This window comes from Equus caballus, chromosome X (genome assembly GCF_041296265.1).
Source record: "Equus caballus isolate H_3958 breed thoroughbred chromosome X, TB-T2T, whole genome shotgun sequence".
Classification (NCBI taxonomy): Eukaryota; Metazoa; Chordata; class Mammalia; order Perissodactyla; family Equidae; genus Equus; species Equus caballus.
Genome location: NC_091715.1, coordinates 9,391,184 through 9,404,273, shown reverse-complemented (window position 1 = coordinate 9,404,273; position 13,090 = coordinate 9,391,184).

Sequence of the window (13,090 nt, the reverse complement as noted above, 5' to 3'; positions counted from 1 at the left end):
CTTCTGGGGGCTATGGGAGGACAGGCAATCTTGAGCTTTCCTGCAGCTCCGATATTGCACTGCCGAAGGGAGGAAGGGAGCTCCAGACACTACCAAGGGATGCTTTTAATTATCCTGTAGCACTGACAGCTCAGCACCGTGAGTTCTGGTGGTGACGGTGGTGATGCGGTGCGGTATTATTGCTAACGTACGAGTGGAGCATTCATTTGTTTATTCACACATCCACACGTTCCGAGTCTCGTTATCATGCTCTGTGCTTGGGGAAGGAATTACACCGGTGGAAAGTGATGCAGAGTGATGAGAACACCAACTTGCCCTCAGGGGTTAGGGAGAAGACTGACCGGTATGCCAAGAATGACAGCCACATGGTGAGTGCTAAAAGCCAAGTATCACGGGCACCTCAGGGGAGAAGGCAAAGGCCTAGAAAAGGCAAGAAAAAAAAGGCTCCCCCAGGAGGTGGAATCTGAGCTGAGAGTGGAGGGCTGAGGAGGCCTAACTTCCCATTCCATTGCATTACTTTCTATTGCTGCTGTAACAATTACCACACATTTAGCAGCTTAAGCAACACAAATATATTATCTCACAGTTCTGGAGGTCAGAAGTCCCCACACAGGACTCACGGGGCCAAAATCAAGGCACTGGAGGGCTGTGTCCCTTCCTGGAGGCTCTAGAGGACAATCTGCCTTCTTGCCTTTTGCTGCTTCTGGAGGCTATCCCCGTTCCTTGACTTGTAGCCCCTTCCTCCACTTTCAAAGCCAGCGCTGTTGCATGTCTTGGACCCTTCCCCTGTAGTTTCCTTTCCCTCTGGTTCTCCTGTTCTGCCTCTCTCTTCCTCTGGTGAGGACCCTTGTGATTACATTGGCCCTGCCTGGATAATACAGGCTTGTCCCTATTTTAAGGTCAGTTGACTAGCAACCTTAATTCCAGCCACAACCTAAATTCCCTTTGTCTGTGTAACTTACACATTCACAGGTTCCAGAGTTCGGATACGGACATCTTTGGGGGGCCATTATTCTGCCTCCTACACCCATTTTATAGATTACTTACTACGTGCCTTGAGCAATTTGTTCTAGTCTCTCTGAGCCTGAAGCTTCTCCTCTGTAAAACACAGAAATAACACTCACCCTGCCCATCTCACTATGTTGCCCTGAGAATATTATGCGATAGTGTATGTAAAAATGCTTTAAAAATGATAATGTCCTACATCCATGTAAACGTTCCTTTTAGGGGAAAGGCACGAAGGGGATGTAATCGTCTGTTGGAATGGCTTATCCCAGATGGCGCACGTCTCTTCTCAATTCCACATTCAGTGACGTCACATTGGTATCTTGAAATCAGCCACAGTGGGAGTATTTACACCATGGAAATTGGCAAACACTACAAATCACGGTGCTTCCCTCAACACCCTGCCCCCCTACCCCTGCCCCAAGAACCAGTTGTTAAACATTTACCAGCACATCATAGGTTTATCACATTTATCTAAGAAAAAACACCTGAAATGGGGGTTATTCCTTTATAGTAGAGATGAGCAAAGTAAAGCTCAGGGACAGTGATAGACCTGCAGAAGGTCACACTGCTAGGGAGACAGGCGAGGCCAGCTTGTCGGATGCTCCAAGGCTCTGCCCTTCCACCTCACCCTCCCAGCCAGGCCACACCCTCCGACTCTGCCTCCCCTTGAGAGTACGGTTAGTCTAACTGTCCAAGAGAATTATGGGACTTTACAGCATGTTCGGAGATGTAACCATCATTCTAAGGTGGTAGATGGTCATTTTCTGGCTGTGGAAATGAGATTTCATGGGGCTCACCCAGGTCATTGCCTACAGTGGTGGTCCCTGTGTGTGACCTTTAAACACACTTGACCTAAGCTGCGTATGAAGCCTTTCGCTCTGGAGTCGAGGCAGCATGTGAAAGCAAGGAAATCCTCATGGTCAGCTGCAGAGGTTTAAAGGGATTTGATGCGAGCGAATTGCCAGGTTACTCAAAAGTCAAAGCGCCACGTGGCTTCCTTTTAGACAACCTGGAAGTATTTGAAGGTCAGCAAATACAAGCACTTGATTCAGAAACGGATAAAGTAAATAGTAGGCTGGTGTTCTTTGGGAGCAGTTAATGGTGCCAAATGGAGAGAGAAAAAAACCCGACTTTGCTTTATGCTCCATTTTAATCAGGTTCCTATTCCTCCGATCCTGCGCTAAATTTTCCTTACTGAGTTTTGGGTTTTATTTGAGTTGTGCTCAAGGCATAAGGAATCTAAACTAGTCAGTGGTGTGAGGATTTAATGAACGAGGAGCCAAGGTTGCGCGTCCAACCGTGGTTTCCAGTCTTGGCTGCGCATGGAATCAGCTGGGGAGCTCTCAAAACGCCCCCTCACCACCACAGCCAAGGTGAGACCCATCACTGCAGGGTTTATTTTCCTTACTCCCACCTTACGTTTCTATTTCTTGGATTTTCTGTTGTTTATAAAGAATCTGTTTGGGAAAAGCTTAGTATCCAGTTACAGCTTGAGGCCCTGGCTCAGGAGGAGGTGAAAGGCCTCAGAGTGTTTTCTAGAAAATGTTTCAGGGAATACAGAAGCCCCACACCTAGAAAACCAGTTCTCTCAGCCTCGTGTGACATCACCGGGGGCCAATAAAAACTTCCATTTGAGTTTACTGGTTAGTGTCTAAATTGATTAAACCTAGAAATGGCTGGACAAACCCTGTACGGTTAGGTCCCCAAACAACTGCTCTTTTTATAAGAACACGCCCATTCTGAAGTCGCACTTGATCCGGCCTTTGGTCAGCTCTCTTAGTTTCAACACATTTGTTCCGGGGATGTTGTAGTATTGGGAGGAGGAAGATTTGAGTCCACAGGCAGGTGAGAAGGAAGGTCTCAGAGTAAACAACGAGGATTCCACACCCTTAACGCCTGGTGAAGCTAAAAACAAAGCTTTGGGCAGACTGTTGCTGCCCCCTGCCGGCAGTGATTGGTGTTGACTCGTGAGAAAGAGTCGCGAGCCCCCTGGTGGTGGCCAGTCCCAGCTGGACCCTCCTCATGCTGTTGCTCCATGCTCCAGCAGCAATGCTGTAGGCCTGAAGGACTTTCCCCTTCAGTATATCAGATGGGGTAACGAGAAGAGGGAGATGCACTCATCTAGCAGTTTACATCATCTCTGGACCATGTTCACGTGACTCTTAAATGAGCCTGCCTTTTGTAATGTTTCATATTCTGTGACCAGAAAATTTTGATCACGTGTTCAGATAATCAAACTTAAAACTTCCGGCCACTGAAGGCTGGGAAGGTGTGCAAAGCCGTCCTGAGGACTTGGAGGAGCAGGAAGACCAGAAGAACCCAACCTGTGGCTGCTTAAGGGTCATCCAACAGGTGTTTGCCCAAACTACAGCCCCTCAACATTGCTCAAGCAGACATCATTAGAAACGCGTTTATTTGGTTTCAAGATACTGCCACGAGTAAACGAACCATGGAAATCTCTGGAAAGGTTAATGTGTGCATCCTTTATATAATAAGCATATTTATCAGCTCACTTACCAGAATTTTATTGCATATTTATTAAACAACTGCTAACTAAGACGCACTGAGCTGAGTGCTCCGAGGGATTCAGATCTGAGTCAATTGTAGTCCCTGCCTTCAAGGAATTTACCATCGTGTTGGAGAGGAGATGAAGTTACTAACTGTGACCAAGACAGAACAAAGAAGTGCCACGATATGGGAGCAAAGTGCTGTCAAGTCTGGAGGTACAAATCGTTGATTTTGAGCGTGGTACTTGGGTGATGCTTAGACCAGTGGTTCTCAAAGTGTGGTCCCCACCTGCAGCATCAGCATCACCTGGGCACTTGTTCGAGATGCAGATGCTCAGGCTTGCCCCAGATTGTGCTTTAACAAGCCCTCCGGGTGAGGCACACCAAAGTTTGAGGACCACTGCCTCAGAGAGAAGATGACGTGGGATAGAAAGAGGCCTCAAAAGGCACACCGGACTTTCATAATGAAGGGATGATGGGAGGGCTTTTATCCTACTCATCCCTTACATTTGTATTGTCATTTATACCCTATTATCTGATTTGACCTTTACAATAACAGGACCTGAGACAGAGGAGGAAGCAGGAAAAGTTTAGGTTTGGAAGCAAATAAGAATTGGGAACACATCCTCACTGACACAAAGCTGTGTCAGCTGGGGCCAGTCCTTCAGCCTTTCGGAACCTGCCTTCTCACCTGTAAACAGAAATAGTAATATTCACTGTGGGGCTTTTTGGTAAGGATTAGATATAATACATCTAATTCAGAGAGTTGTTGCTCACAAAATGGCCGTTATTTCTGTATATTATTTGTATAAACCCCTATTGCCCGTGAGAAAACTCAAGTTTGTCTGCGGATGTGATGCTGCCGCTCGGGTTCCTGACTCTCAGTCCCGGGCTGGTTTCCTAACATCCGTTGCCAACCGTCCTCTTTTTGTATGTGGTCTGCTGCCACAGCATGGCCCCTGACAGATGAGTGGTGTAGGTCCACGCCTGGGAACGGAACCTGGGCCACTGAAGTGGAGTGCGCCAAACTTAACCACTAGGCCACGAGGACTGGCCCTGGGCTGGTTTCCTTACCCCATAGTTTTCGCCACGGATGAGGCCTCCACAGAGGCCTTCTCGCTGTTGATAGATTTGTCAGCATTTCTGGGTTTACCATATGTGGCATTACAGAGGGCTCCACTGGTTCAGTGTGGAAAAAGGCGGCTGTGGAGGCAGAGCTGGAACAGGAGTAATTGAATATTGAGAAATGTCGATGAGGCTGAGTTGCGCTTAAAACACCCATGAACGTCTCACCTTCTCCCCCAGTCAAACGAGCCCCTTTTGGGGGAACAGATATACACAAACCCTCTCCTGTTTTTCCCAAGTTTAAGGACAAAAGTGGGCGCCTTTTTATAACCTGTCGCCATTGGATAGAGATTTGAACTCTAAGAATTTAGTATGTTTTGTCTATATATATGTAGCATATAAACTGTGGGAGGGGGTGCTACTGGCGTGTAGCAGGTTGAGGCCAGGGATGCTGTCAAATGTCCTACAGGGCACAGGACAGCCTCCGACACCTATGAAGAAGAATGTCCTCCAAAATGCCAGTGGTGCCAAGGCTGCCCTAAATGATCTCACCATGACCCCAGAGTCAACGTGTCAAAACTCAAAACAGGCTCTCCCCAAGTTTGACTGTTTCTACTTGATTCCTCATTGTCCTCCCGACTCTGTCTGGCTCAAGCCTTTAGTGCTCCCTTGAAACCTTGCTGAGCTTTGCTCCATGAACGCGTTCAGTCTCCGTGGTGTGTTTTGCCCTGTGACATGTTTCTGACTCGTGTCTTCCCATTCCCACCAGTCTAGTCAAGTATTACTCTCCATTAGACTTTGTCCAGGATCCTGTCTGCTGGATTTGTACTCCTGGAGCTCAGGAATCCTGCATCTTCCTCTTCGAGTCCTCTGTGTCCAGTGCAGTGCCCAGAAGGTGAAATATTTAAGGAGAAATATATAGGAATAGATAGGGAGAAAGATTTCTGGTTCAAGGAAAACACAAATTTCTAACAATTCAACAAAAATGTATACACAAAATTTAAATGGATCTTTTAATGTATGTGTTACAATGACAAATTTTATTCTAATTAAATATGCTTCATAAAGGAAGGATCAATATGCTGACATCAACTTTAAACTTTCTTTTGGAAGTCCTACTCAGTCATCTTTGCTTTGTACTTTTTTCTTTTTTTTGGCGAAGATTAGCCCTTAGCTAACATCTGCTGCCAATCCTCCTCTTTTTTATTTGCTGATGAAGACTGGCCCTGAGCTAACATCTGTGCCCATCTTCCTCTACTTTATATGTGGGACGCCTGCCACAGCATGGCTTGCCAAGGGGTGCATAGGTCCACACCCGGGGTCTGAACCTGTGAACCCTGGGCTGCCAAAGTAGAACGTGTGAACTTCACTGCTGCGCCACCGAGCTGGCCCCCTGTTGTGTACATTTTAGCTCTTAATTCGCTTATGTTACTTTTGTCAAACAGTAAGTCCCCCTGAGATCATAGGTCATTGGTGGCTTATCACAGCCTGTGAAGCACAGTTTCTTTTCTCTTTCTTCCCTCAACTGCCTCGGAACTGGGGCTTCTCCCACTACCTCAGCCTCGTTACTTCTCTCATCTGCACACTCATCCACATCCTTTCAGTTCTTTCTTCTCTTCTCTTTCCCACCACCTCACGCAGCTAATACCAGCTCACCTTTAGCCACTTTTTAGCCTATGTGCTGAATCAGGAGAAGAAATACCTCTGAGGGAATCTTCAGGATTTTGTGTTTTTTTGATGAGGTGATGCTTCTTGGTGACTCTGCCATTACAAAATGGAAGGTAGAAAAAACATTTAAACAGAAATAGAGGAGTTTCTGTGACATGCTTTCATTTTCCTCATAATCTCTTTACTTGAAATTTTATTCACTTAATTTCTTAATATCTACTAATCAGTCAATAATGACCATCTTTGGAGCTGGCCCCGTGGCTGAGTGATTAAACTTCCACACGCACCACTTCAGTGGTCCAGGCTCATGGGATCGGATCCTGGGTGTGACTTACTCCACTCATCAGCCATGCTGTGGAGGCATCCCACGTACAAAGTAGAGGAAGATTCGCACAGATATTAGCTCAGGGCAAATCTTCCTCAAGCAACAAAAAAAAAAAAAAAAAAAAGAGAAGAAAAGAGAGGAGGATTGGCAATGGATGTTAGCTCAGGGTGAATCTTCCTCACACACGCACACAAAAATGTCCATCTTTATCTTTCTAGAGATCCTTCTCCACTTGTATCTATATGTGTACATTATACATACATGGGCACATTTCATATAGGTTTCCAATGTAAGCAATATCGCTAGAGTATCCGACCTTGGCTGAATCTGGTTTGCTGATTCAAAGGAGGGAAATGCTTTCAAGATTAGAGACTAGCTGCTTTAGTCATTCCCACTGGATTTAACATCTTTGAAAGCACAATATTCCTTAATCAGTCACTACAGAGCTCATTCAGCCCAGCAAAGTTTGGCCCAATCAGTGGAAGTATCATGTCCATTTTCAGTTTATGTCAAGTACTAAAATTATCCTTTTTATGGCTAACGATGCTTTAGAAATCAATATTAACCTCTTGATCCTATTCCGAAGAAGGATTTCTCATTTTTACAATTTTGTTATTTCCTGCTTTTGAATTACAGTCCGCTTTGTTGTCACTTCTCTCTTTAGAAGCAATAATGTCCCCTCTGGAGACCTAGCAGGGCCAGTTCAAGGAGCCAATCAGGCTAGCTATGAAGGCCTCAAGTCACATGGCCTGGATTATTATTGTTTCTGCTTTTAAAACAGAACAATCCATGTCAGAATAGTGACTGTCACCATACACCTGGGAACATTTCCAGGGGCTCACCAGGCCGGGTGAATCTCTATCAGGCCTTCAAATCAGCATTTCCAAAGAGAGAGAGAACATTAGTTCCAGGAGATGTCTTGCAAAAAAACGGAATTTGTGGCCAAATAAGTTTGAGACATGTACTATAGCTCCCTCTTGGGGATCACAGTGCATATTAGAAACACTGTAATAACCAAGCAGTTCCCAAACCTGTTTGATGTAAGGAGCATTTTTGATGGAGTTCTTACTAACACGGTATGGAATTAACCCAGGGAAATTTTGCATTGAATGGTGCTGTAGAAGCTGCAAACCACCCCAAGCTGACACCGCCAGGGAGCGCCTCCCGTGAGCCTGGATTCAGACTCACTGTGACTATGTATTTGTTCGTGGACCATCACATGATCTCTACACATTTGCACTCAACGTCCTCACTTCTTCTACTTCATGACATCTTCCCTTGCCTTCTTCTTTGGCTGTGCTACACTCGCTCTGAACCACAGCCCAATGTTCAGATAAGAATGCAAATGATTCTTGCCCAGGCTCAGAGCCTCACGGAATCAGCATCACAGCATCCGAGAGTGTTGGCTCGGTGTCGCAGCCAAGAGACAACCAGCATGCTGGCTACTGGGAGTGGGAAAGGGGCAAATGGATGGTAAAGAAGCCCTGCCCCTGTGCATAGGTGCTGCAGTGGACATTTGACAGGGGGACCTCCTGCTCATACACATCTGTCCTAGCATGCAACTGGACAAGTCTATCTGATCCTTCATTCATTCATTCATTCGTTCGTTCACTTGAGAAGTATTTATTGAGACTCTTTATTGTGTATCAGGCATGGTAATGCATATTGGGGACAGTGATGGACAGAAAGGCACCTTCCCTCATCTCTGGAACCTTGAGTCTAATGGAAGACCCATGTGTTAATACCATTCTATCCATTTCTTTATCATCTACTCAACAAAGCTTGTGATAAATGCTAAGATGATAGTATAAGGGGGCACCTAAGGGAGATTTGGGGGTTAGGGGAAAGCCTCTCTAAGGGACATTTAACCTCTCCTAGTAGGATGAGCAGGCATTAGCTAAGTGAAGTCAGGAGGAAGAGGTGCCTCAGGGCAGTAACGTGTGTAGGCGCTGAGGCAAGAGTTTGCTGTGTTCCCAGTGTGAACCAAAGGCTAGTGATGTGGGTACTTGGAGTGGAGGCCGGAGGGGCAGGCAAACGGGAGGTCACAGGCTTTGTGTGCCTTGTTCAGGAGTTAAGACTTTAAACTTAATTCAAAAGTCACATTTTTTACGAGAATCACTCTGGCTGCTGGAACTGAATTGGAGGGACCAGAGTGAATACCAGGAAGCCAATGAGAGATGCTGGTAGCTTGGACAAGGGGTATTGATGATGGAGGTGGAGATGGAGGATAGATGGGAGAGAAATTTAGGAGGTCAAATTAAGAGTGCTTGATAAATTGTTGGGTGTGGGAGTGAGATGGAAGAGTCAGCAATGAGCCTCAGGCTTCTGGCTTGGGCAACTGCGTTTGGAGCTTTTCTTGTAAACCCACACATTACTCTTGATCATCTCTGAACTTCTGGTGTCATCATTACTGAGGTAACGAGGGAGTTATCCCTAAAATAGTCCAGGCATAACATCAACGGAGAGGAAGACTTGGGCGATAAGATAGAGGGGTCTTTTCTCTCCACTCCTAGAAAGGCATTTCTCACTAGAAAAGAAATAAAAAGGCTCTGATAATAAACAGCTCCCCAGTGGCAATATTCTGCATCATAAGTGGGCTTTTCATTTGTTTTTGTTTTTCTGTTAATAGCGTATGAATGTTAAATCTAGTCTCTTCCCTTTGCATACTGGAGGGACATTTGTAAAGACCATTTTCCATTTTGGGCCATTGGCGTAGGAAGTCCGGAGATACGCCCTTCAGGTTCAAAACACAGTGATCCCTTGCCTCGTTCCTCCAAGACTACAACATGATTGCTGAGCAAGACACGGGCTTCACCAATTCCCCACTCCCTCAAAGCACTCAAGGGCGGACAGGAAGAGAACACAATTGTGCGACCTCCTTTTGTTACTCATTGGAACTAAGGGCTACTACTATGGCTTTAAGGTCAAGGATAATGACGGTGGAAACCTGGCCACCTCACTGTAATAGCTTTATTAATAGCTGAGAGGAAAATTGCTTTTATTCTTCCAACTATCATAAATGGCTTTCCCATTCACAAGGGTATTTTCAACTTTGATGGAGTTCTGAGTAATTTCTAAAGAGGAAAAGCCATGGTTGTTGTAGTGGGTTGAAATGTGTCTCCCCAAAATTTAATGTTGAAGTCCTGACCCCCAGTACCTCAGAATGTGACCTCATTTGGAACTAGGGTTGTTGCAGATGTAATTAGTTAAGATGAAGCCATCTTGGAGGAGGAATGGACTCTTAATCCAATGCGACTGGTGTCCTTATAAGAAGAGGAGAGAGATGTAGAGGGAAGAAGGCCATGTGACAATAGAGGCAGAGATTGGAGTGAGGCAGCTACAAGCCAAGGAACACCAAGGATTGCCATCGAACACCGGAAGCTAGAAGAGGCAAAGAAGGACCCTCCCCTACAGGTTTCAGAGGCAGCGAGGCCCTGCAGATTTCAGTCCCTGAGTTCAGACTTCAGGCCTCCAGAACTGGGAGAAAATAAACTTCTATTGTTTTAAGCCACTGAGTTTGTGGTACTTTTTTGTGGTGGTGCTAAGAAACTAATATGGTTATAATATGTGAAAATAGCTTGGAGACCATTTAGTTTATTCTACAAATGAGAAGTCATGCTCAGAAAGGTGGAGTGATATGCCCAGAGTCACCCAGTTCCTTTGCTATGACCAGAACTGGGCATCCCAATTTCTGTCGTTTAGGGTTCTTTACAGAGGCCAACAATCAGAGATCAGTGCCAAACAGAAATCTGGGAAATCTCGACCACCTCCGAGAAAAAAGCAGAGGACCAAAGTGAGCTGATAGACAGGACTTCAAGAGTATAGGGTGGAAATGCCAGGAGCTTCAGACATGGTGGGACCATGCTTGAAAAGCCACCAAAAAAGGGCAAAGGAGAGAAATAAGGCTGCCAGTAGATTCACGGGGTTGTGCAACCATCACTACAATCAACTTGAGAGGATTTGCCTCACTCCAAGAAATTCTATGCCCATTAGCAGTCACTTCCCATTTTCTCCTAACCCCCCAGCCCTAGGCAACCACTTATCTATTTTCTGTCTGTGGATTTTCCTGTTCTGTTCATTTCATATAAAGGGAATCATATAACATGTGGTCTCTTGTTTCTGGCTTCTTTCACTGAGCAGAATGTTTTCAAAGTTCTTCAGCTGTTAGTTCTAATATCGAGGTAGATTTCAGGGCAAAGGAATCCTAGCATTTCCCCAAGAAGACGTTAGATAGATTTCTGACAGCATTAGGGAGGCATACTTCTCAAGCTCTGTGGAACCAGGTCCTGCATCCATTCTTTTTCCAGGCCAGAGATAAGGTAAAAAAGCAAATATGTGAAGAATCAATGAAATGAATATCTGTCAAGGGCCACACATCAGATCTTTGTTGTTCTAGGCTTCTCCGCTCCTGCCAGCATGTAACACTCTCTTCCCTGTCATTACTCAGTGGATTCATCACATCAAGCTGAGTAAAGCTTATCTCGGTGATTGTCAACCAGTGCCTCCCCGTGGGGTTTCTCACTCATCCTTCCATGGATGACCATCAGTCAAGAACACTGTATGAAATTTTGCATTGTGTAGTTTGGATTATGAAAGCGCTATATATGCTAAATATGCTTTCCTAATCCCCCCTCCTCCCTCCCAACAGCCCCCACACTGCCAGGAGGGCTAGGGACTTTTACAACGCACCACGCTTAGAGCATGTTTTGATTGGTGGGCCAAATCCATGCCAAATCGATCACTTCTACTAATTCCTCAAGATGGACTCTGAGCACGGTCTCTTTTATTTTGGGAAAGGACAACCATCAACTCTCCTTTGATTCTGCAGTTCTTCAAATCTTTCTGCCAGGGCTCTTGGTGGGAGTGTACATTTGAGCAAGCACTTTGCAGGACAATTGGGACGCATCTATAAACACGTAAAATACATTAGCCCTTTGACCCAGTAATTCCACTTCCAGACCAGTACCTCTCGAACCATCTGTGGTGAAAGATCAGATTTTTAAAATTCCCAGCCTGTCACAAATCACTGATAGTGGATGTCATGGCCATGTCAAATCGAAAACTCTCAAATTCTGTATTTATCTTATCACAAACCAGTAATGTCCAGATCAGCATCAGTCTACAGACCACTTTGAGCATCACTGTACTAAACATTTTATTCTATAAAGATATGTATATCTGAGCACAAAGACATAAGCATTATAGAATTATTTGTAATACCAAAAGATTGGAAGTAATGTAAATGTTCAGCAATAGCGGGCTGGGGGATACATTATGGTACAAGCATACAAGGCGCTACTACGCAGCCATTAGAAAGAAAAATATACTCTGAGGAATATTAAGTGAAAAGAGCAAAATGTAGAGCAGTATTCTAAAGTTTTCTCCTTTAGAGTATAAGAGCAATTAAAAGCTGGGGCCGGCCCAGTGGCGCAGCGGTTAAGTGTGCACATTCCACTTTGGTGGCCTGGGGTTCGCCAGTTTGGATCCCAGGTGTGGACATACGCACTGCTTGGCAAGCCATGCTGTGGCAGGCATCTCACATGTAACTACAGGAAGATGGGCATGGATGTTAGCTCAGGGCCAGTCTTCCCCAGCAAAAAGAGCAGGATTGGCAGCAGATGTTAGCTCAGGGCTACTCTTCCTCGGAAAAAAAAAAAAGAAAAAAAAGAGCAATTAAAGGCTTAGATGTACACACTGAAAACTTCTAAAAGTTGTGGCAGACACTGCTAACTGTCCACCAAACCTCTTCTCCTTGTCTTCCAGTTATAGATTTTTCACTGGGCATATTCCCCAGCATACTTTGCGGTTATTTGCAGTCAAATAGGTCCTCACCAATGGAAGGTGAGCAGAACTAGAAGGGCCAGCACTGAGTGGAGGCCTTAAGACACTGGTTTGAGTGCTCTTCCTTGTTATTTGTCCTCTTACCTCCAGTGGGAACCCAGGTGTAGGGGTGACCCAGCCTGGACCATGCAGGTGATACCAATTCCCCAGGGGACAGCAGAGCAACAAGAGAGAGGAACATGGGATCTTGAATGGCCATGTAGGGTAGAGCTGCTCTGCCAAACCAAACTATTCCCATTGGAACTGTTATGGATGTCTTAGTCCGTTCAGGCTGCTATCACAGAATACCAGGGACTGGGTAGCTTATAACCAACAAATACTTATTTCTCACAATTCTAGAGGCTGGGAAGTTCAACATGGCGCTGGTAGATTTGGTGTCTGGTGAAAGTCTGCTTCCTAAAGAGCCATCTTTTTTTTTTAAAGATGATCCAAATTTCCTGATGTTAATTTTTCTTTCCCCCCAGGGGAAGATTCACCCTAAGCTAACATCTGTTGCCAATCTTCCTCCTTTTTTCTTCTTCGCCCCCCAAAACCCCAGTAGGCGGTTGTATATAGTTGTAAGTTCTTCTGGTTGTTCTATGTGAGCTGCCAGTGCCACAGCATGGCTACTCACAGACAAGCAGTGTGGTTCCACGCCTGGGAACTGAACCCGGGCTGCCGAAGCGGAGTGTGCTGA